This window comes from Myodes glareolus, chromosome 6 (genome assembly GCF_982192425.1).
Source record: "Myodes glareolus chromosome 6, mMyoGla1.1, whole genome shotgun sequence".
NCBI classification, from domain to species: domain Eukaryota; kingdom Metazoa; phylum Chordata; class Mammalia; order Rodentia; family Cricetidae; genus Myodes; species Myodes glareolus.
In genome coordinates, this window is record NC_142031.1 from 58146952 (window position 1) to 58167370 (window position 20419).

General features: G+C 46.5%; 1 protein-coding gene across 5 annotated transcripts in view; it reads left to right on the forward strand.

Moving 5' to 3' along the window:
• The first annotated feature begins 2418 nt into the window (after positions 1 to 2418).
• Positions 2419 to 20419, forward strand: part of Greb1 (growth regulating estrogen receptor binding 1) — a 132053-nt gene continuing 114052 nt past the window's right edge. For 3 of the 5 annotated variants that reach the window (XM_087907234.1, XM_087907238.1, XM_087907237.1), the window contains exon 1: positions 2424 to 2627. The gene's annotated coding sequence lies outside the window, so the exon portion shown is untranslated. Of the gene's footprint in view, positions 2628 to 2945; positions 3064 to 20419 lie in introns of those variants that run through there. The other 2 variants (XM_087907239.1, XM_087907235.1) reach the window with 2 other exon arrangements.

A 20419-nucleotide genomic window follows, 5' to 3' on the forward strand; every position in this document is an offset into this window, starting at 1 on the left:
AGCATCCATGCATTTATGTGTGCAGGGGATTGTTGGGTACACACAAATAGAAAAGCACAGAGGAAGAAATGTGTGTGAGCATAGGGATGAGAGAGGAACCTGTGTGTGAGGGGGTGCTTCCCCCCACTTCGTGTGACACCGTGGTCATATTAAGTTTAATGTTGAGCCCAATTGTACTTTGGTCTTTGTTGAAAGTGGTTGTCTTTTTGTGTGTGGGGGGGATGACCTTCTGAATGAGAGAGGAAGGGACTTGGAGTCTCTCTCCTCTCCAGCGAGCTGACTGCAGCTTTGCTAGGTTCTGCTTTTACAGCCATGAGGTAAGTCTGGTGCTATTTATTATTTGTTTGTTTGTTTTGTAGCATTGGGGCTAGAACCCAGGGCCCACCAAGTACTCCTCATGCAAGTGTCTTCCACTGAATGACATCCCAGCCTCTTTCAAAGTTTTAAGGGGTACATTGTAAATACTTATAAGAGGACTTGGCCTCAATATGCTGGGAAAACTTTAAATACTTCTTGCCTTTATAAAAAGTTTGCTGACTTTTGGCCTGTATTTTGTGTGACAGATAAGCAACCAAACTGTAAGGATGCTTTCAGGCAAATAACTCTCCCACCCAGGGATCATGTTGTCTCATTAAACATAGGTACATACACCCACAGACACACCCACCCACAGATACACATGAAGACACAGACACACACCCACAAACATACACACCTACAGACACAGACACACAGATACACAGACACACCCACCCACAGACACACATACATACACACACACACACACACAGACATGAAAATAATAGGGGAAGGAGTTCAACAGGAGGAAGAAGACGAGAGAACGTTGACGTGGGGGAGTATGATTAAAGCACATTGTATATGTATGTGCTTTTAATAATAAAACTTTACATTTATTTTAAAAGCAACTTCAGTTTCTAACCCAAACCACAAAGTAAACATGTTGGTTGCCATTGATGCAACAGTAACTCTGTAATTTAAGAATGTTCACTTCTGCCTTGTTTGCACTCTTGCAAGCTAGGTCAACTTAAATGTCCATCAACAGAAGAATGGAAACAAAGTTGTCCCAGGCTCCTGACAGGGAGTATTACTCAGCACTTCCAATGAACAGACTGTAAGGTCAGGCATCCCACAAATATTCTCATAAGCAGAGCAGAACAAAGAGTCTAGGTTACAAATGAAGGGGTGGGAGTCCACATGGAGAGCGGCTATGCTGATAAAGCTGTCTCCCTTACAACAGCCATGCAAGTCCCTTTCGAGGCAGTGCTAGGTGAGGAGGCAAGAACATTTTTTATTTTCTTGATCTGCAGTTTTACTTAGCCCAGGCTGGCCTCAAACTCAATGTAACCAGTGATGACTTTGAACTTCTGATTCTCCCTTCCTCATTTCCTGGAGGGCTGGCTTTACAGTCATGGGCCACCATGCCTGGTTTATGCTCATGCAGTGCTGGGGAACTCGCTGCATCCTAGGCAGGGTTACTTAGACTCGATTCCTAACTTCTTGAAATACTTTTTTATTACAGAAACATCTGCATCCAGTTAGGCTTGGCTGGGTCTTAGGCACAGGACAGGGTTCTTCACGTAACTGTCCCTAGTCTGGCCTGTGCTTGGAATATATTTCCTAATTAGAAAAGGAAGCTGGTGCCAATGTCATTGTGAAAATGGAGAGGAGGAGCATCCCTCAACCTGTCCACTTTTGCAGGAGATTGACCCTTATTCTCCCATTGTCTTCCTCTCCTAGCCAGACCGGCTCTCTGTTTTTCTAGGACCCTGGCCCGAGCCATCTGCTGGTACTTTTTAAAAATCTCTCTCTCTCTCTCTCTCTCTCTCTCTCTCTCTCTCTCTCTCTCTCTCTCTCTCTCTCTCTCATCTCTGTGTGTGGGTGCACGTGTGCTGCCGAGGTCAGAGGACAACTTGTGGGAGCTCCTGGATCCAACACAGGGGTTCAGTTTTTGGCTGCAAGCTCCTGTACCCACTGAGCTACCTCATCACCCCTCCTGGAGTTCTTGAAAGACAGGAGGGGGACAAGGCGCTGGGTACATCCTGGGAGTTCTGAAAACACAGAGCTTCCCAGAAAGGGATGGTGGCGGCAGAGGAGATGGTGAGGACGGTCCTGGGTCCCTTCTGTTGTTTGATTTGCCCCACCTCCTCTGCGAGTCGCTTGTGACCACCTCTGCGGCGGCAGAGAGGTCTGCCCAGGCAATCAGATTTGTTCCTTCCTTCCCGCGCTCATCTTTCTGACCCATGCTCGCATCTGGGGAAGTTCGGGTTCCACCCACGGTGTCCAAGGTTCCAGAATCTTCATCTGTTGGTCTTAGGTAGGTTCCTTACTGCAGGGGGCTCACTAACCTCCACTGTCGGGAGCCCGAGTCTCCTACCTCTGTCCTCTTGAACTGCCAAGGGCGCTGTCCTGCGGTCCACGGACACGCCCTGCGTCGGGTGGAGCCGTCTGGGGGAGGGGGTCTTGCTCCCTAGCGCGTCCCCCCACCCTACCTCCTCCTCGGGCTTCTGCGGCCAAGCAACAATTGACCTCTGTCCCAGGAGGCTTCCGACTTCCGCGCGGACCCCTCCGGAGCTGCGAACCCTGTGAGATTCCCAACGAGCCTGCGGGTGAGTGCAGCTGAGGTGGAACAGGGCGGGCGCGACACCCGCAGGGTTGGTCAGTCCCCTTCTGCGCCCACACCTAGGTAGAGCCGCTGCCCCTGCTCAGGTTCCCCCCCACCCCCCGCGCTCCCCAAGCACGGCCGCCCGCAAGACCCGGACGGGAGGACTCCGCGACTCCGCGGCTCCGGGCTTTACGCTGCTCCGGCTCGGGCAGCGCGGGCTCCGAGGACCGGGGCGAGGACAAAGGGCGCGAGGTGAGGGTGGCCGCGGGGAGAGGGGCGAGCGCAAAGGGCTGTGGGAGGTGTCCGTGTCCGTATGTCCGTGTCCGTATGTCCGTGTGTGTGTGTGTGTGTGTGTGTGCGTGTGTGTGAGTGAGAGAGACAGCCAGCCAGAGCCAAAGCCAAAGCGCTCCTGGCACATGGTGAAAGCTCCTGCTGCTTAGGTAAGAACTTTAGGAAGAAAGACAGCGCTGCTCCGGGTTGTGTGTTCCGTGGTTCTGTGTTAGGGAGCCTGTTTGCACCCCGAGGTGACACCCGCGTTTTCTACAGTACTGGAACATGGGAGAAAAGCGACTTTTCCCCAGAGTGGCCATGGGAACCTGTGAAAGGCTGGTGGCAGTGGTGGTCATTGGCTGAGGAGTTTTGGTTGCTGGACCCCAGCTGAGAGAGAGCTTGAAACAAAGGCTACTGGCCTGACGTCGAAGAATGTGTGTGTGTGTGTGTGTGTGTGTGTGTGTGTGTGTGTGTGTGTGTGTGTGTTTGTGCGCGCGCACTCGCCAGGTCCCCAGTGATCAAGGGTGGTGGTGGTGGCGGTGGTGGTGGGGAGGCCAGGAGACCCTCCACACAGAAAGACACTGGGCCATTTTGCTGTCATAGCTCATTAGATCCCTCCTCCTGAGGAGCAGCCAAAAGAAATTACCTACTTTATAGACTGAAGTTTTTCTTGAATCAACTTTTATTATAGAGTCAAGTGTTGCCTCGGGGCTTGAAATTTTTTTTATTAGCCCTTTAAAAAATGATCAATGTGTAAATTTAACCTGAAAAAAAAAAAGCTCATTTAGTCGCACCAAGGACACTCTTTTGCCTTTAACGCTGAGTATTCTCAAGAGGATTCTGAACCTAGTCTTGTGCATATGTCTAGGTTTGCAGTGCTTGGTGGAATTACATTGCTGGGAGTTTTCAACAGAAAGTTTGCTTCAGTTTGCAACTTTACAGGATGCCTCTCTCAAAGAAGCACTGATTCCAAATGCTTGCTCAGAAGTTTGCTCCCAGCAAGCAAGCTGGATTTAAATGTAAAACACCTTTATGGGCGAGGGGCTGTGTCTGTGGGTTGTCCTCCCCACCCCATTCCTAACTCTGGTTCATTTAAAGTTTGCAATGTGATCTGTGACATTTTGGTTCTCCTGCAACATTTGCACAAGGCATTCCGTTCCTTCTCATTTTGGTACTGGTATTCTTTATGGAGTTAGGAGTCATTTTGATCTGAAGCTGGTGTCCCATTTTGGCCTTTCTTGTCATTGAAGGTGGTTTACGTGGTTTGTGGCTTAAAATGTTTTAAACCTGGGACAATCTTTAAACCAGTGGCAATCTTTGGTAGGTATTGCTTTGTAACTGTCTCCTCGGTTAGTAATTTTAACCAGATGTTCTAATCTTCTAGACCAGCTAAGGTTTCTGTGCATTGATTGCATTTCCACTTAGGAAACCCCTGATGGAGTCTCCCTGACCTTGCCTGTACTCCATCTGGCCCTACCAATTCACTTGACATTAGAAGTTTCCTTTAACTGTGTGTCCAGTTTGGGGTTTCAGCATTTGAATTATGTAGAGGTTCTTGAGGCAGCCTCCAAGCAGAGCCAACAACAGATCAGAAAATCCAAAAGGGAAGTGTGACAAAGAGAGAGGGTGAGACCCCTGCCCACTGCCCCACACCCAAGTTTGAAGATCAGAAGCCGCAGGACCAGGGGTTGACAGCAAGGCTGTTTATAAACGGTCCTGTGTCAGGAGAAGGGAGTTTGCTTTGGCGTGCCTCGCCTTTCCCCTTCCAGCTTGGTGCTCCAGATGTGGTGAGGATGCCTTTAGAGCTTTCGTGGAAGCGATGGAGTTGAGACTGGGACCGCTCTTCTAGAGGGTCTGTGGATGTCTAATTCTGCCCAAAACACCCCAGGCAGTTAATCCTGTCAGTCAGATATTGCTTAATGGATAGTTTTGGCTTTTGGTTCAGTTTCTAGATATGGTGATAAATTGTAGTACTTTAAGGCTAATTATAGTTTAAAAATATAGCAGGAGAAGGCTATGGCAGAAGGAATACACATTTGTGACCTCAACTTTCAGAACACTCAGGGGAGCTGGGCATGGTGGCACATGCCTTTAATTCCAGCACTCCGGAGGCAGAGACAGATAAATTTCTGACTTTGAGGCTAGCCTGGTCTATAGAACAAGCTCCAGAATAGCCAAGGCTACACAGAGAAACCCTTTCTCAAAAAGCCAAAAGAGAAAAAAAAAGAAGCAGCAAAGGAATTAGGAAAAAAAAGCTTAGAAATTAGAAAAGCAAACCAGAAATTATAATTATGATTCATATTTTATTTTCATGGCATAAAAATGAGTTTCTGGTTGTTTCTAAAAGTTGGTCTTTTTTTTTTTTTAAATTGAGACAGGGTCTCATTGTGTATCTATGACTGCCTTGGAACCACTATGGAGACCAGGCTGACCTTGACATGATCTGACCTTCACTGATCCATCTGCCTCTGCCCCCAGAGTACCGGAATTAAAGGCCTATGAAACTATGCCAAGAAGTTGGTCAGAATTACAAGATATTCAATTTATGTCATTTTGTATCTGGTTTCTCTACATAATGATTATGAGTATTGAGTATCTTATTTTAGATAATGACTGCATATTGTGTAGACAAATTATAACTGATCCATATATTTTGGTTTTTCGAGACTGGGTTTCTCTGCATAACAGCCCGAGCTGTCCTGAAACTCGCTCTGTAGACCAGGCTGGCCTCAAACTCTGCCTGCCTCTGCCTCCCGAGTGCTGGGATTAAAGGCATGTACCACGATGCCTGGCTTAATCTAACCATTTCTTTAGAAGCTTTCTACACTTGTGTTCTTTTAGCATTCTTTCTATAGTGAGAAAACACCCCTGAGTGATGATAATGGTGTATCTCAAGCTTTCTACTCTTAAGAGGTGGCAAAAGATATTTGACTTCTAGGACAAGAGGTGAAATGAATGAAGTCTGACTTAAGCTCTCTTGGTCTCTGCAGAAATTATCTAGTTTTTTAAAGCCAGATTTTAGGTCATTTAGCCATCCCTGGGATACATTTTGCATTGTATTTATGCTGCCAATTTAAGGGTTTTGGGGGACAGAAATTTGTGCCTTAATTTTGTTTACTAGGGTCTGGTTTGACATAGATGTGTATATAACGTTTTTGTTCTGTTTTCTTTTGAGTGGAAGAGATGTATTTCAGTCTGTGTGAAAACCCAGCTCTCTTGGAAATATTCAATGTAAAACTTTTTTAAAACAAGATTTAAATATGTGTGTATGCTTGTGTGCCTGTGCATGTAAATGCAGTTACCTATAGATGCCAGGAGAGGGCGTTGTATCCCACAGAGCTGGAGTTACTGGTGATTGTGAGCAACTTGATGTGGATGCTGGGAGCAGAACTCAGGAACTTTTCAAGAGCGTCATGTTTCTAGCTACTGAAATTCTCTCTGCTCCCCTGCTCCAGCATAAATCTTGATACAGTTGATTCTCATGACTCTTCGTTATGGGAAATTACAAAGCTAGATCAGTGTGCCCTGAAAGCAGAAAGAGGTAGATTGGACATGGGATCGTGTAACAGAATGGCCCAGGTCCCGGGGTCAGGGAACCTGTTTTACCATTCACTGTGACCTTGAGGGAACTGGTTCTTCTCTCCGGACACTTAAAGAAGTTGACCTAGGTCACCTACAAGCTTCCTTCTGACTTTAACTTTGTTTGTAAGCTTTGATTTTTTCATTGACTGTCATGCCTCATAAATTGTAGTGCCTGGGTCTGCATTACAAAATGTGCATTCTCAGGTCCCCACTTAGACCTACTCAGAAACTCTTTGACTTCATGTGTCTCGGATTACAGTCAGGTTTAAACATTACTCCATGAATATAGCCAACATAGCTATGAGTGTAAAGGAATAAGACCAGGGCTGGGAAGGTAGTTCAACCACTAAAGTGCTTGCCTTGCATGCATGAGAACCTGGGTTCAATCCCTGGACTCTCCTGAACTGGGTGCATTTTCCCCCCTTTCAAGTCTGGAAACCCATAAGGTGAATGCATAGGGCATTACTGACTGTGGAATGACAAGGGTGGGGGGGGGCATTCATCATTCAGGAACTCTGAGAACTGGCATGTTCTTGACTTGTAAGGATTTGGGAAAGAAATCGTGAGATACGATATTTCTGGACAGGAGTCTACACAGGCGATTTCGTGCAAAGTTAAAAGACCGAGTTCTCCCGTGGTGACACTTCCAACGCAGTGACGTTTATTTGGCAACCCGCTTCCTCTAACCCAGTGTTTCCTCACCCTTTCTAATGCCATGACCCTTTAAGACAGCTCCTCATGTTGTGGTGACCCCCCAACAGTTATTTTCATTGCTACTTCATACCTGTAATTTTGCTACTGTTATGAATTGTAATGTAAATCTCTGCTATTTCTGGTAGTCTTAGGCAACTCCTGTGAAAAGGTCGTTCGACCTCACCAAAGGGGTCTTGACTCCCAGGGTGGGGGTCACTGCTCTAGGACACCCACGAGAAGCACCGAGGGAGCACGAGTCACTGTGGTTACCCGCCTGCCCATTACAATGGCTGGCCCATAGTAGGTGCTCAGTAGGTGTTCAGTGATATTTGCTAAGTGAATGGGTGTTCGTTCTTCTTGGAACTTCTGGAACACTGGCAGGAACCATGAAAAAGGAATTAAAGGTTTACCTCTGTATGAATCAAAAATGTCATTCAGTTTAGTGTTGCGTTGGGGGATTTGAGCCCATGGGAGCGTGCAGGGGATGTTGGATTCTCTGGAGCTGGAGTCACGGGTGAGCTGCCCGATGCAGGCACTGGGAAATGAAAAGCAGCAGGTGCCCTTTTGAGCCATCGCTCCAGCCCTTGAAGTAGGCTCTTGTGTGTGGCCCTGTCGGAGACCCTGGGAGGAAGCGTAGCAGTGACCAGAGGCTTGTCCTGCGGGACTAGTTCATTTCCTCGCGACGTCGTCACTGCGTGGCCTCCTGACTTAAAACTGAATGACACTGATTATAAGTCACCTCTTCTTGAGCACCAAATGGTATGAGAAACTATTTTGGGACTCACCATAGGCTTTCCAACCTGGAAAACAACCTGGGGTTACTGTTTGTATTTTACAGGTGAGCAGGCTCCCGTGCCTTGTTAACGAGAAGTGGTAGCTCAATAAAGACGTTTTCAAGGAGAAAAAGGTTGCCCCTCACCCCAAGACCACCCGTACCAACATCTTTTTACATCGGGCTGTATTATTCAGCTCTTTTCTGTGTGCAATGAATATCTTATTTTACACTTGTTTATTTATTGGTGTGCACATACGTGACACGGCACACATGTGGGGTCAGAGTGCAACTATTGGGAGTTGGTTCTCTCCTTTTACCACATGGATCCTGGTTAACAGGCTTGGCAGCAAGCACCTTTACCCAGTGGACCTCTTTGCTGGTTACACAGTGAATATTTTAAAAAAATTTAAAAACTATTCTACATCCCATAGTTTAGCATATTTTACATCCCATAGTTTAATGTACACAATTCATTTGAAAAATGCGTTCAGAGTTGTGCAGCTTTTCCACTGTCCAGTTCCGAGCATTTTTATCGCCCTCAGAGGACCAAGGACCCATTAGCCATACTATGGGCTGCCACCTTTCCCAAGCCAGGCCTTGCACCTCTGTGTTGGCGTCTGCTACTGTACTGGGATTCTTTAGATAACTGTCTGGGAGAGACAAATGCTTACTCTCAGGAGAGGGTAGAGTCCACCCTGAGTTGGGCTCCACTGAAGCGTAGTTGGAGGGTGTTGTGTGAAGTCAGGAGTAGCTGGTTGACTTTCAAGAATGGGTTTGCAGGAGTCAATATAAGAGAGAATAAAAGGGTAGAAGTTTGGTTCAGTAAAAATGGTTTTCGAGAATGTGGAGATGGCTCAGCGGTTAAGAGCACTGGCTGTTCTTCCAGAAGACCCTAGTTCAATTCCCAGCACCCACACATAGCAGCTCACGCTGTAACTTCACTTCCAGGGGATCTGACACCCTCCTACAGACACACATGCAAGCAAAACATCAATGCGCCTAAAAATAAAAATTAATGCATGATTAACCAGGTGGTTTGCTGCAGGAGATGCCCCCGAGTCCAGCCTCAATGGCTCACCTCCCAGTTTGTGGAAGGGAACTGCCCTATAAGACAGTGGTGCCAGAAGCCTCCGGACTCCTCCAGGGTCGTTCTGCTGAGTGGCCTCTCCCTAGGGGTGGTGGTAGCCGGGGAAGAGTTCTTTATCTCTGGGGGCAGGGATCAGTTTGAGAACAGACACCGCAAGGGTGAGGGAAAATAGAAACTCAGGCAGCAGGAGCCCCAGCTGCTGAAAGCACCTCAGGAAGCAGCCTCCTCACCGTCACCTGGACTGATGGTAGGTGGTGGCCTAGGGTGGAGTGAGGGTCTCCAGAAATTATGACCACATAGACTTGTCTGCCAAGACAAGAGGCCCCCGCAAACCTCTAATTCTCTACTTGGTTATAAATTGTGTAGAGTACACATGGAATAAATGACATTTGAAATTGTATGTCACTGGGCCTGATGGAACATGCCCGTTTGAGCACTCTGGAAGCAGAGGCAAGAAAGTTGCAGCACGTTTGAGGCCAATCTTGCCTACAGTGTGAGAGCCTATCTCAAAAATTTTAAAAAGGCCTAATAACAATGATAAAAATAAAATTAATTGTAATCTATGTTTCTTTTCTCCTACTAAATATTCTTATATTTTTTTTATTTTTTTTATATTCTTATATTTTTTGTGTGCTCATGGATATGTGTGTGTGTGTGTGTGTGTGTGTGTGTGTGACTTCCTTCATCACTTTCTACTTTGTTTTTTGAGACAGAGTTTCTCATTGAACTTAGGGGCTTGCTATTTTGGGGCTCGCTATTTGGTTAGACTGGCTGGTGGTTGAGCCCTAGGGAGCTTTCATCTCTGCCCCCCAACACAGCTGTATCCGTTGGTGATGATTGTTTTAACTTAGGTGCTCGGAGATTGAACTCAGGTCCTTCGGCTTGCATGCAAGCACCTTACCCTCCGAGCTGGCTCCTTAGCTCTCTTGAGCTGCTTGTTATGATGCAGAAATTCAGTTTCTGCTTATTTGAACACTGATTTTACTGTCCGGAAATGACACGTTGTCCCTTATTAGATGGACATAACTGAGCCAGGATATCATTTGCTTTCAATTCTGTCCGGCACTTTTATTTATTTATTTTTTAGATAGGGTCTTTCTGTGTGGCTTTCCCTGTTCTGGAACACACTTTGTGTGTTGACCTCACATAGATCCACCTGCTTCTGCCTTCTGCGTGCTGGAATTAACGGTGTTCGTGGGCACGTTCCTGTGCGCGGCCAATGCTGCCGCCTCCACGGCCACCACCACCATACACTGCTTGATAGCTGTTTTGCCTACCAAGTACTAGGCCTGGAACTACAGGAGTGCCATCCCCTTTGGCTTTCTCTTGGGAGTAGCGATTGGGGGCAGGAGGAGGTGTGAAGGTCAGAGAGATAGCTTGTGGGAATTCTTTTTCCACTTCACTTTGGGGATTGACTGAACTCAGGTAGTCGGGGTTGGAGACAGGCATTTACTTCCTGAGCCCTCTCTCCGCCCCTCTCTCCGCCCTTCTCTCCGCCCTTCTCCCCGCCCTCTCACCGGCCTTACCCGATTAGAACTTGTAACACTCACTTTCTTGTGGTACTGTCACAAGATAACCGATTGTAAGTCTAGGACAGACCCTCCAAGTGTCCCTCTTAGGTGAGGAGGGTTGGCAATGCGTGATCCTGTGCAGGTCTCTACAATAGGATTTCCCCTGAAGATGCTTCCACCCTGAAGGGACACGATGACCCCAGATTCTCTCCCACAGAAATTTCTGGCCTTCCACTCAGTCAGGTACTACCTACTTCATGGCCTGGAGGCAAACCTGTAAAGCATTTACTCGATTAATGATTCATGTGGGAGGTGTCATCTCAGGGCCATCCCTGGGTTGGTGGTCCTGGGTTCTGTAAGAAAGCAGCCTGAGCAAGCCACGGGGAGCAAGTCAGTAAGCAGCACCCCTCTATGGCCTCTGCATCAGCTCCTGCCTCCAGGTTCCTGTCCTGACTTCCTTCAATGATGGACTACAATGTGGAAGTGTAAGCCAAACAAGCTCTCTCCTCCCCTACTTGCTTTTGGTCACGGATTTTATCATAGCAATAGTAACCCATGTAGGATACTATCTAAGGTCACAATTGCTAGGTTTTAGGTTAGGTGCATGCTTAATTTTTTTGTGCATGGGTGTTTGGCCTGCATGTGTGTTTGGTCTGCATGTGTGTATGTCTGTGCACCACATTGATGTCAGGGGACTGCAGAGGCCAGAGGAGAATATCAGATGCTTTGGAACTGGAGTTACAGACGGTTGTGAGTCATCGTGTGGGCACTGGGACTTGAACCTCGTTCCTCTGTGAAAACAGCCAGTGCTCTTAACTGCTGAACCATCTTTCCAGCCCCTGCATGGTTAGTTTTATAAATTGTGAAGCAGTTTCCCAGAGTGACTGTGCCCCTTTATCCTCCCATGGCTAGGGCTCAGGGTTCTGGTTTCTTAGCGTCTTTGTCTGCATTTGGTATTATTACTATCTTTTATTCAACCAACCTGTAAGGTATGTGGTGGTATTTTATTGTGCTTTTGAAATATTTATCACTGAGTCATGATAGTACATGCCTTTAATCCAAGGAGACAGAGGCAGGTGGATGTCTATGAGTTCCAGCCCAGTGTGGTCTACAGGGTGAGTTCCAGGACAGCCAGAGCTACACAGAGAAACCCTGTTTCAAAAAAAGACAAAACAAAACGAGAAGATTTGTTTTTATTCATGTGTGTGTGCCATGCATGTGAGGGTGGAGAAGCCAAAAGAGGGCATTGGATTCCCTGGAGCTGGAGGTACAGGTTGTTTGTGAGCTGCTGAATTGGAGGTGCTGGGGGAAAAACTCGGTTCCTGTGTAAGCCACAAGTGCTCTGCACCGCTGAGCCGCCAGACCGAGCTGTCACACTAGCCCACTCTTGTTGTGTTCTCTTAATTACTGTTTCCTCCCAGGTTCTCTGCTGTCTGTTGGTTCTTTCTGTTTAGTAAGGTGTCTCTCCACAGCTTTGGCCCATTTTCTGACTGCGCTATTGTGCTTCACTCTAACGTCTTCCCGCTGCGGTTTGTTTCCTCATCTAAGCAGGCTTTTTTTTTTTTTCAGAGCAGAACTTTTTAATTTTAATGAAGTCTAATTTTAATGTGTGTCCACTTGTATATGCATGTCCGTGTGTCTGTATGTCTCTTTGTGTTTGTGTCTCTGTGTCTATCTCTGTGTTTCTCTCTGTGTGTACCTGTGCATGATGTCTTTGATGTCAAATTAAAAAACTCTTTGGCTAGCTCTAGATCAGGAAGACATTCTGTTCTCTAAAGCATTGTTTCCTGGTTGTATGCTGGGAGCCGCTGGGAGTCAGCTGTTGTAGACGGCGTCAGGGTTTAGGTCCAGGTTCACTTCTTTGCTAAGTTGTTCCAGTACGGTTTGTTGGAAAGGCTTCCTGTCCTCTGCTGAATTGCTTGTGAGTCAATTTCTTTGAAGATGGTCCGGGTTGGTGCTTTTTGAGCTGGAGATGTAGCTGAATCTGTAGAGCATGGAGTTCCCTCCCCAGCATAAACTCCATGTGTGATGTATACCTGTAATCTCAGCACTCTGGAGGTGAAGGCAGGGGATCCACAGTTCAAGGGCATCTTTAGCTACATAGAGGATTTGGGGCCAGCCTGGACTACCTGAGATCTTGTCTCAAAAAAAAAAAAAAAAGGAAAAAAAAAGACAAAGTTGGTAGTGTTTATGAACACTCAAATAGATGTGTGTTTAGGTACTCGAAGCTTCCTGATAGCCATAAACACAGCTCATCAGCTTTGGGATGCTGTGAGTCAAGACTGTGTTCTAGTTAAGTAGAGATATGAGTCAGGGCAGGCAACTTGGCTGGGCTGATGGCGTCTGGCACCCTGGACTGAACTGGGGCACCCTGACCTGTAGGGTGAAGTTAACCTTGTGGTTGGCACGGGCATGACCTGCCTGGGCTCCTTCAAGGGCTGGCTTGCCTAAACTGCTGACCACTTTTATCTGTCAGCTCCTGTCGGACCTCCCCACCCACAGAAAAGGTGTTAGTAGTTGGTTTAGAAGCCTGGGTAGACAATATGTGAAACTTAAATACAATCTGGAGAATGTGCATTTCCATTTGTTACGGTTAGTAGCAATGTTTAAAAATGCTCTAATATACAGATGTGTTTATGGGAGAGGTAAAATAAAAAGTGAAATTAAATGTCTCTGGAATTTCCTTGGCTAAAAAAATTCTCATGAGCCCCAAATTATTGCTAATTTTGGAAGAAATTATCTTTTTGGGGGATCAGTTCCCTCCCAAACTCCTTTCTCAGTCCAGCTGAGTGATGGAAACGCAAAGTTAGTTTGGAAACAAAAATTCTCTCAATGGCTGAATCTGGCAAGAATTTTCAACATGGCTGGCCATGCTGCTGAATGAGGCCTTTGTTTGTGGGGGCAGAGGTCACTCTGGAGAGCCCAGTAGTATTAAAAGGTGGGGAGCCTGGAGTCCGGCTGTGGCCAGAGCTGGGAGAATGAGCTTTTGTTTCCCCTGGTCCCAGTGGTGGCTGAGGACATCAAAGGCATGTCTACATACTGTTATCCGCCCTGTCCCTTGCCCTGCCTGCACAAGGGGGTCTCCCTATGGGGAGCCAGGGTGAGGGCGCCCCCGAGCTAACAGCCAGTGTTAATTGTGAGTAGAAATCGATCAATGACATTAGCATTAGCCATTTCGTCCATTTCTCTGTTTTGTTCAGAGGAAAATGCATGGATTTCCTTATCTGATTAAAAGATTAAGAAGCATTCTCTTCAGATTCAAGGATTATGGTGCTGGTGGCAGAAAATTCATAGATAGAAAAGAATACAAAACAATAAATGAATTCCTTCCCCCTAGAGATAAGCACTGTCAGCACGAAGAATCTTTCTTTACAGTTGTGTGTGTGTGTGTGTGTGTGTGTGTGTGTGTGCCACAGCAGGTCAGAGGACAGTCTGCCACAGTCTGTCTTTCTGCCATGTGAGCCCAGGGATAGAACACGGGTAGTCACGATTAGCAGCAAGTGCCTTTACCCTTTGAATCATCTTGCTGGCCCTGTTCCCTGACATTGTTGTTATTTTGTTTTGTTTTTTTGGTTTATTTTTTCTTGAGATAGAGTCTCACTGTGAAGCCCTGGTTGGCCTGGAACTCACTGTGCAGACCAGGCTGGCCCGGAACTCACAGAGATCTGCCTGCCCCTGCCTCCCAGGGCCTCCATTGTGCACCACCAATGTTAAAAGGCTGTTTTGCAGTTTAGATACCATCTCCTTGTCACTCTGGGGGGAACGTCTATCTGTGCCCTTACTATAAGTATCACACTATGCATGTTTTTGTTAGCTGCAGAGATCAGATATTCTTGGACATGATTTCTTTAGATTATGAAATTTTGGCTTTGAACAAGTTGAAGTTGTATTGTTGCCCTCTCTGGTTTAGCCAAATATTTTTATTATAGTAAATAAATACTGTTAAAAATTATAAGATTACAGGTGTCCAAGGTATCATTGAAGTAACAGACTGTTACTTATTCGGTAAAATGGTTACAATTTCTGTGTGCCCTGGGAGGCCTGGAGTTCAATCAAGGTCTACATAGTAATTTCCAGGCCAGCCAGGACTGCATGGGGAGATCCTGACTCATAAAAACAAAACAATGGCAAAGTGATCTGTGTTCTGATTGATGAGCAAGAACTGGGAACTTTTTGTCTTAAGACTTGTGTACAGAGCAGTGACCCCTTCTGGGGAGCGCTGAAGAAGAACAGAAAATTGAAACAAAGAGGAGTGGTGGTTGCCACAGTGGGAGACGCAGGCGTGGTCAAGGTGGCTCAGGATATGCCACCACGTGACTTGGATATCTGCAGGGCTGTGGTCTTCAGTCAAGCAGTGATGGGCTCGCGTGTACAGACCACATTGCGTTTATGTTTACCTGACTTCTTGCCCAGATAAAGGCAAGAATTAGGCCACATCACCTGGGAACTCACCAGACCTGACCTGAGGATTATGGCCTCCTGGAACTGGCCAAGGAACACATTCGACTCAGTTATATGACAGCATATAATTAGCCACGCTGTTGCAGGCTTTGCATCTCTCCCCGCATGTCAGGAGACCTTTGACTCACGACAGGGCTGCTGGGGAGCTGACAGGCAGACAGCTACAGTCGGCCTTGGGGGGATTCTCCAGTGTGAAGTCACGTAGCCTGTTCCTCTGTTTCTGGGCAGTAACAAAGAGTTTATCACAAGAAAATATGCTCTGATATTCTACTTCATAGTGTGATGTGTCCAGCAGTCACCACAAGGGCCAGCTTCTTGCTGTGTTTGGTGTTTTTTTCAGGAGCCACGCGCTTGGCATTTTCCTTTCGTATATGCTGCCAAACTGACTCTTGCTAGAGCCTGGGTGTAATGATGCCAATAACTTCTCTTTCTCTCATCTCTTCTCCCCTTTTCTTTTCTTCTCTCCTCTCCTCTCTTCTTCTTCCACTTCCTCCTCCTCTTCTTCAAGATTTATTTTTAATTATGTGTATGTGTGTATCTGTGGATGGGTATATGCACTTGGATGCAGGTGGCTGAGGAGGCCAGAAGAGGGCATCAGGTCCCCCAGAGCTGGAGTTATAGATGACTGTAGGCCACCCAGTGTAGGTGGTTAGAACTGAACTCAGGTCCTCTGGAAGGAGAATGTTCCTAACTGCTGAGCCATCTCTCCAGCCCCCTAGATTTCTCAAGTTTACAGAATCAGCATAATTTTTTGCCTTCTTTAGTTCATGTATTTGTAATTTATTAACTTATTTAAGTAAAGACAACAATTACAAACATGGCAAAGGCATACTTATTGTCCACAGATACAGTACTATGTGTTTTCTATGCATCTGTCTTTTGATATTTTATCTGTAACACTTAATGTATTGAATGAACACACAACTGATTATGGTGAATGTCTATGAGTTAAGTTTTCTTACCTCTGGTCCGTTTCTGAGGAATGGCAGTTTAGAGAGCCTAGGGACAAACCATATTGCTTGGAAGGGACCCGGTTGGTATTTTAAACTATAAGCCATAGGGCCTCCAGTCTGTGCTGGTGCCACTGGGCTGTCTGGCTTCTGGAGGGATGTTCCTCAAAGGTTTTATACTTGGTTGTCAGCTTTTGAGAAGTGATTGGCACCTGACTGCTCTCTGGACTGATACATGGATTAACCCCTTGATGGGTTCCTAATACAATGATACTTTTATAAGATGTTGCAAATAGGAGGTGTGGTCATTGGGAGGTGTGGTCATTGGGAGGCTTGGTCATTGGGAGGTGTGGTCATTGGGAGGCTTGGTCATTGGGAAGCTTGGGTCATGGAGGCATGGTCGTTGAGAGACATAGTCACTGGGAGAAGGTCCTTGATGGTGTGCTGTGGGATAGGACATTCTCTGTTTCTTCCTGTGCCATGTGGACTGATCTGTACCTCTGTGCTCTCCCAGGAATGATGGATGAAGCCTCTGTGAGCTGAAACAAATCTTTGCTCTCCTTTAAGTCTTAGGCAGAAGGACCATGAGTTCAAGGTCAGCCTGGGCTACATAATGAGACTTTGTCTCAAAAAAAAAAAAGAGGAAAAAAGAAAATCTAAAATCTTCATAATATGTAAGAGTTCAGAGAAAGGTACATGTACCAAGATCCCAGTTGGTTACAGAATTAAAGCTAGAAGCCTGGTTCTGCCCTTAAGAAATCTTGGAACAGTAGATTAATGAACTGTAGCACTGGGTGTTCAATGTCCTATCTTGTGAATGGACACAGAAGCTGAAGTTATGCTATGATTACTCAGACATCAGAGGAGAGTGGCATTCATGCTTGAGAAATGTTACAGGCTGATACAGGGATGTGAAAGGGTGGAGTCAATTATTTATGGTTGCTACAAGGAAGGCTAGGACTGGGAATCCAAGTCTGTGGCGATTGTCCTGTGGCGATTCTGTAAGCTGTTGACCCACTGGCTTCCCTGTGTAGGTCTAGTCAAGAGTGGGAATCACTTGTGGGCTTTGCAAGGCAGAAGGCACGGTGTGTTACTATTGCATCATGAAGCTTTCTTCTAAAGCTGAATCTGTAGCGTGTGAGAAGTTGAAGGGCTGAGGACTGTCTGCAGGTTACCTCCCCCACTTGCTCATCTTTACCCCCCTACTTGGAAGCTTCACAGAGTTATTGGTCTTCTAAAAAGCCTCCTTTATGTTTTCAGACATTAACCAATCTCTGTTCTGCATTTGAAGCTTATTGTCCATGCTATACAGTTCTGGACAAAGGTAATGTGTTGACCGTCAACTTGATGGATCTGGGGTCCCTAGGAGACAAGCCCGCAGGATGCCTGTGAGGGATTATCTCAGTTGCATTAGTTGAGGTGGGGAGAACCACTGTAAGAGTGTGTGACACCAATAGCTGGGTTTCAGAGTGAAAAAGCACAAGCTCGATGTGTAGACACACATCACTGTCTACTTTCTGACTGTGGACATGTGACACACTCTTGCCACTGTGACTTCCCTACCATGAACTGTATGCCCTGGGACTGTGAGTCAAAATAAGCCCTATACCCTTTATCCTGTATGTCGTCAGCATTTTATCACAACAGCTGAAAGATACTGAGGCAGGGGGATTGTGTTGACAACACTGATTCACTCAGGGCCTGGTGGATACCTGATGACAAAGTCTGAAGCCCTCCCTAGCTTTCCAGACTTTGGCGACTCAGGGCACCCAGGGAATGACAGGAGCAACTGGAGCAAGGCTGAGGCAGGCTTGTCTCTTGCTTCGCCTTCCTGAATGACAGGTCCTCAGGTTGCAGCTTCTTTGATGAGTCAAGACACCAGATCAGTGTGTGTAGTGTTTGTAGATCTGGAGTCCAGGGTCCCTGGCTCCCCCCTGCAGTGTGTAAGGTACAGAGTCCCTCCTTCTTTCCTGGCTTCCCTCTGTTCCTCTCTTCTCCTCTCCCTGTGGATGTGGAGACATTTGTTCAACACCGTGGAGAAGACAGCCAGGGTTCCCTTCCATGAGCATAGAGGTGACTGTGACAGGCGCCCTCTGTCACTCACCTTATGAAACTTGTCCTGGAAGGGTTTCGAGCTTGACCTTTGAGCAGACGCTTTTTTCCAGACTTTCGAGTGGATGCATAATTATAGCTGACGTAGGAATCAGTTGACAAATTAAGTTCATTTAATGCTGAAAAGATCAATTAGGAGAGGCGGTATGTGTACAGTTTTTCTGTGAGTCTGGGTGGTTGTGGTTGTTCCATAGCAGAAAACAATCCCCTTTGCACAAGTGAACTTGTGTGTTGTACATTATATGTGTACACACACACACACACACACACACACACACTTTAAATGTTCCTGTAACTCTTATGAAATATTCTGAGAGGAGGGAGCCTCAATTAAGAAAATACCTCCATAAAATCAGGCTGTAGGCAAGCCTGTATTTTCTTAATTAGTGATTGATTAGGGAGGGCCCAGCCCATGGTGGGTGGTGTCATCCCTGGGTTGCTGGCCCTGGGTTCTATAAGAAAGCAGGCTGAGCAAGGCATGGGGAGCAAGACAGTAAGCAGCACCCTCCATGGCCTCTGCATCAGCTCCTGCCTCCGGGTTCCTGCCCTGCTTGAGTTCCTGCCCCAACTTCCTTTGATGGTGAGTAGTAACGTCAAGGTGTAGGCTGAAATAAATCTTTTCCAACCCAGCTTGCATTTGGCCCTGGTGTTCCATTGTACCTTAGAAACACTAACTAAAACACTTCTTGGAATTACAGATACATAACCATTAACCACGGCAGACATCACTGGGCATAGAATCTCTCTCTCCCTTTTTTAGTTTTTGTTTTTTGTTCCTTCAGAACTTTCAGCATCAAGATTTGCCCATAGTCTTCAGTCTTTTTCCTTCTTGAGACAGATAGCGGTCTCGGGTATCTCAGGTTGGCCTTGAACGAACTTTCAATAGCCAAGAATGACCTTAAACTCTTTATCCTCCTGCCTCTGTCTCCCAATTTCTTCTATTGCACACCTGAGCACTCTTGTCAGGCGGTGCTGGAGGCGAAACCCAGGCAAGCCTCCACCATTGTTTTAAAAACAAAGTGTTTCTATCCCTTTAAATTCAGTGAAAGAATATGCACATTTTGATACAAAGTTACACAATAATCAATCATCCATTTAACCAAGAAATTTAGAAAGAGTTGCAATCCTTCCCAGTTTGCCTAAATGGGCATATTACTTCTCTTGCTGTCCTACAGTGAGCTGTCAAAAGCAACTGAGGGAAGGTGAGACTTCCTGGCTCCAAAGGCAAGGCTTACAGTTCATGGTTGGGGAGTCACAGCTGTAGGAGCCGGAGGCAGCAGATTACAGAGAGTGACAAATGTTTATATTGTGCCCTCCCTGGGGTGCCAGGATCCCAGTCCAGGTATGGCAGCTTGAATGAGAAACACTGCCCTGTCCCCTGGTATTTGATGTTTGGCCCCATTTGCTGAAACTGTCCAGAATTTATGCTGGAGGAAGCGTGCCACTGGGGACGGGCTTTAGGAGTTTATGCTCTCAGCCTGTCTCCAGTGGACTCTCTCTGCTACATGTTTGTGGTTGGAGATGGGATCTTTCAGCTTTCTGCTCTGGCTGCCTGATGCCATGCCTACCTTGCTGGTATGAACTTTCTGTCTGTCTGTCTGTCTGTCTGTCTGTCTGTCTGTCTGTCTCTCTTTCTCTCTCTCTCTCTCTCTCTCTGGACCTGTAAGCCAAACTAAGCCTTGGTCATGGTCACAGCAGAAAGACAAATTTACCGGGGGATGGTGTTGCTCACAGTGGAATGGTCTTCTCCCTTCAGTGAACCCTATCAGGTGAATCCCCTCACAGTGGGGTGGTCTTCTCCCTTCAGTGAACCCTATCAGGTGAATCCCCTCATAGTGGGGTGGTCTTCTCCCTTCAGTGAACCCTATCAGGTGAATCCCCTCCCAGGGGATTCCGGGCCTCATCAGTGTGACAGTTGAGATAAATGTGTTGTAGGTATTGTAATAAGCTTTGGTATTTTTCTAGTAATGAAACAGTAACAATGTTAACCAAGCTGAAAAAAAAATGACTTTTTTCTTGTGACTGCTTTCTGGTCTGATAAGACACCTTATAGTTGGTATCAAGAAACCAAGGCAGAATAGTATAATATGTATAACAGTACACTCTGTGTAATGACTGTTATTCTCATATTGGAATCTCCTGGCTTGAGGGTCCCACCTTGCTGCTCAGAGTCCCTGTGCCTCTCTGGGGGTCTGGGTGGCCCTCTGTGCTGCTGGTGCATTGAGGTTATGAAACTTGTTCCTTAGTTGTCACTATTGTTGCCACAGTGGCTTAGGAGTGGGTGCAGAAAAGGCCATTTTCTTCTCCCCCTGAGCTGTAGCTAGCATGCCTGGGCCTTTCCGAATTCTTCCCCGA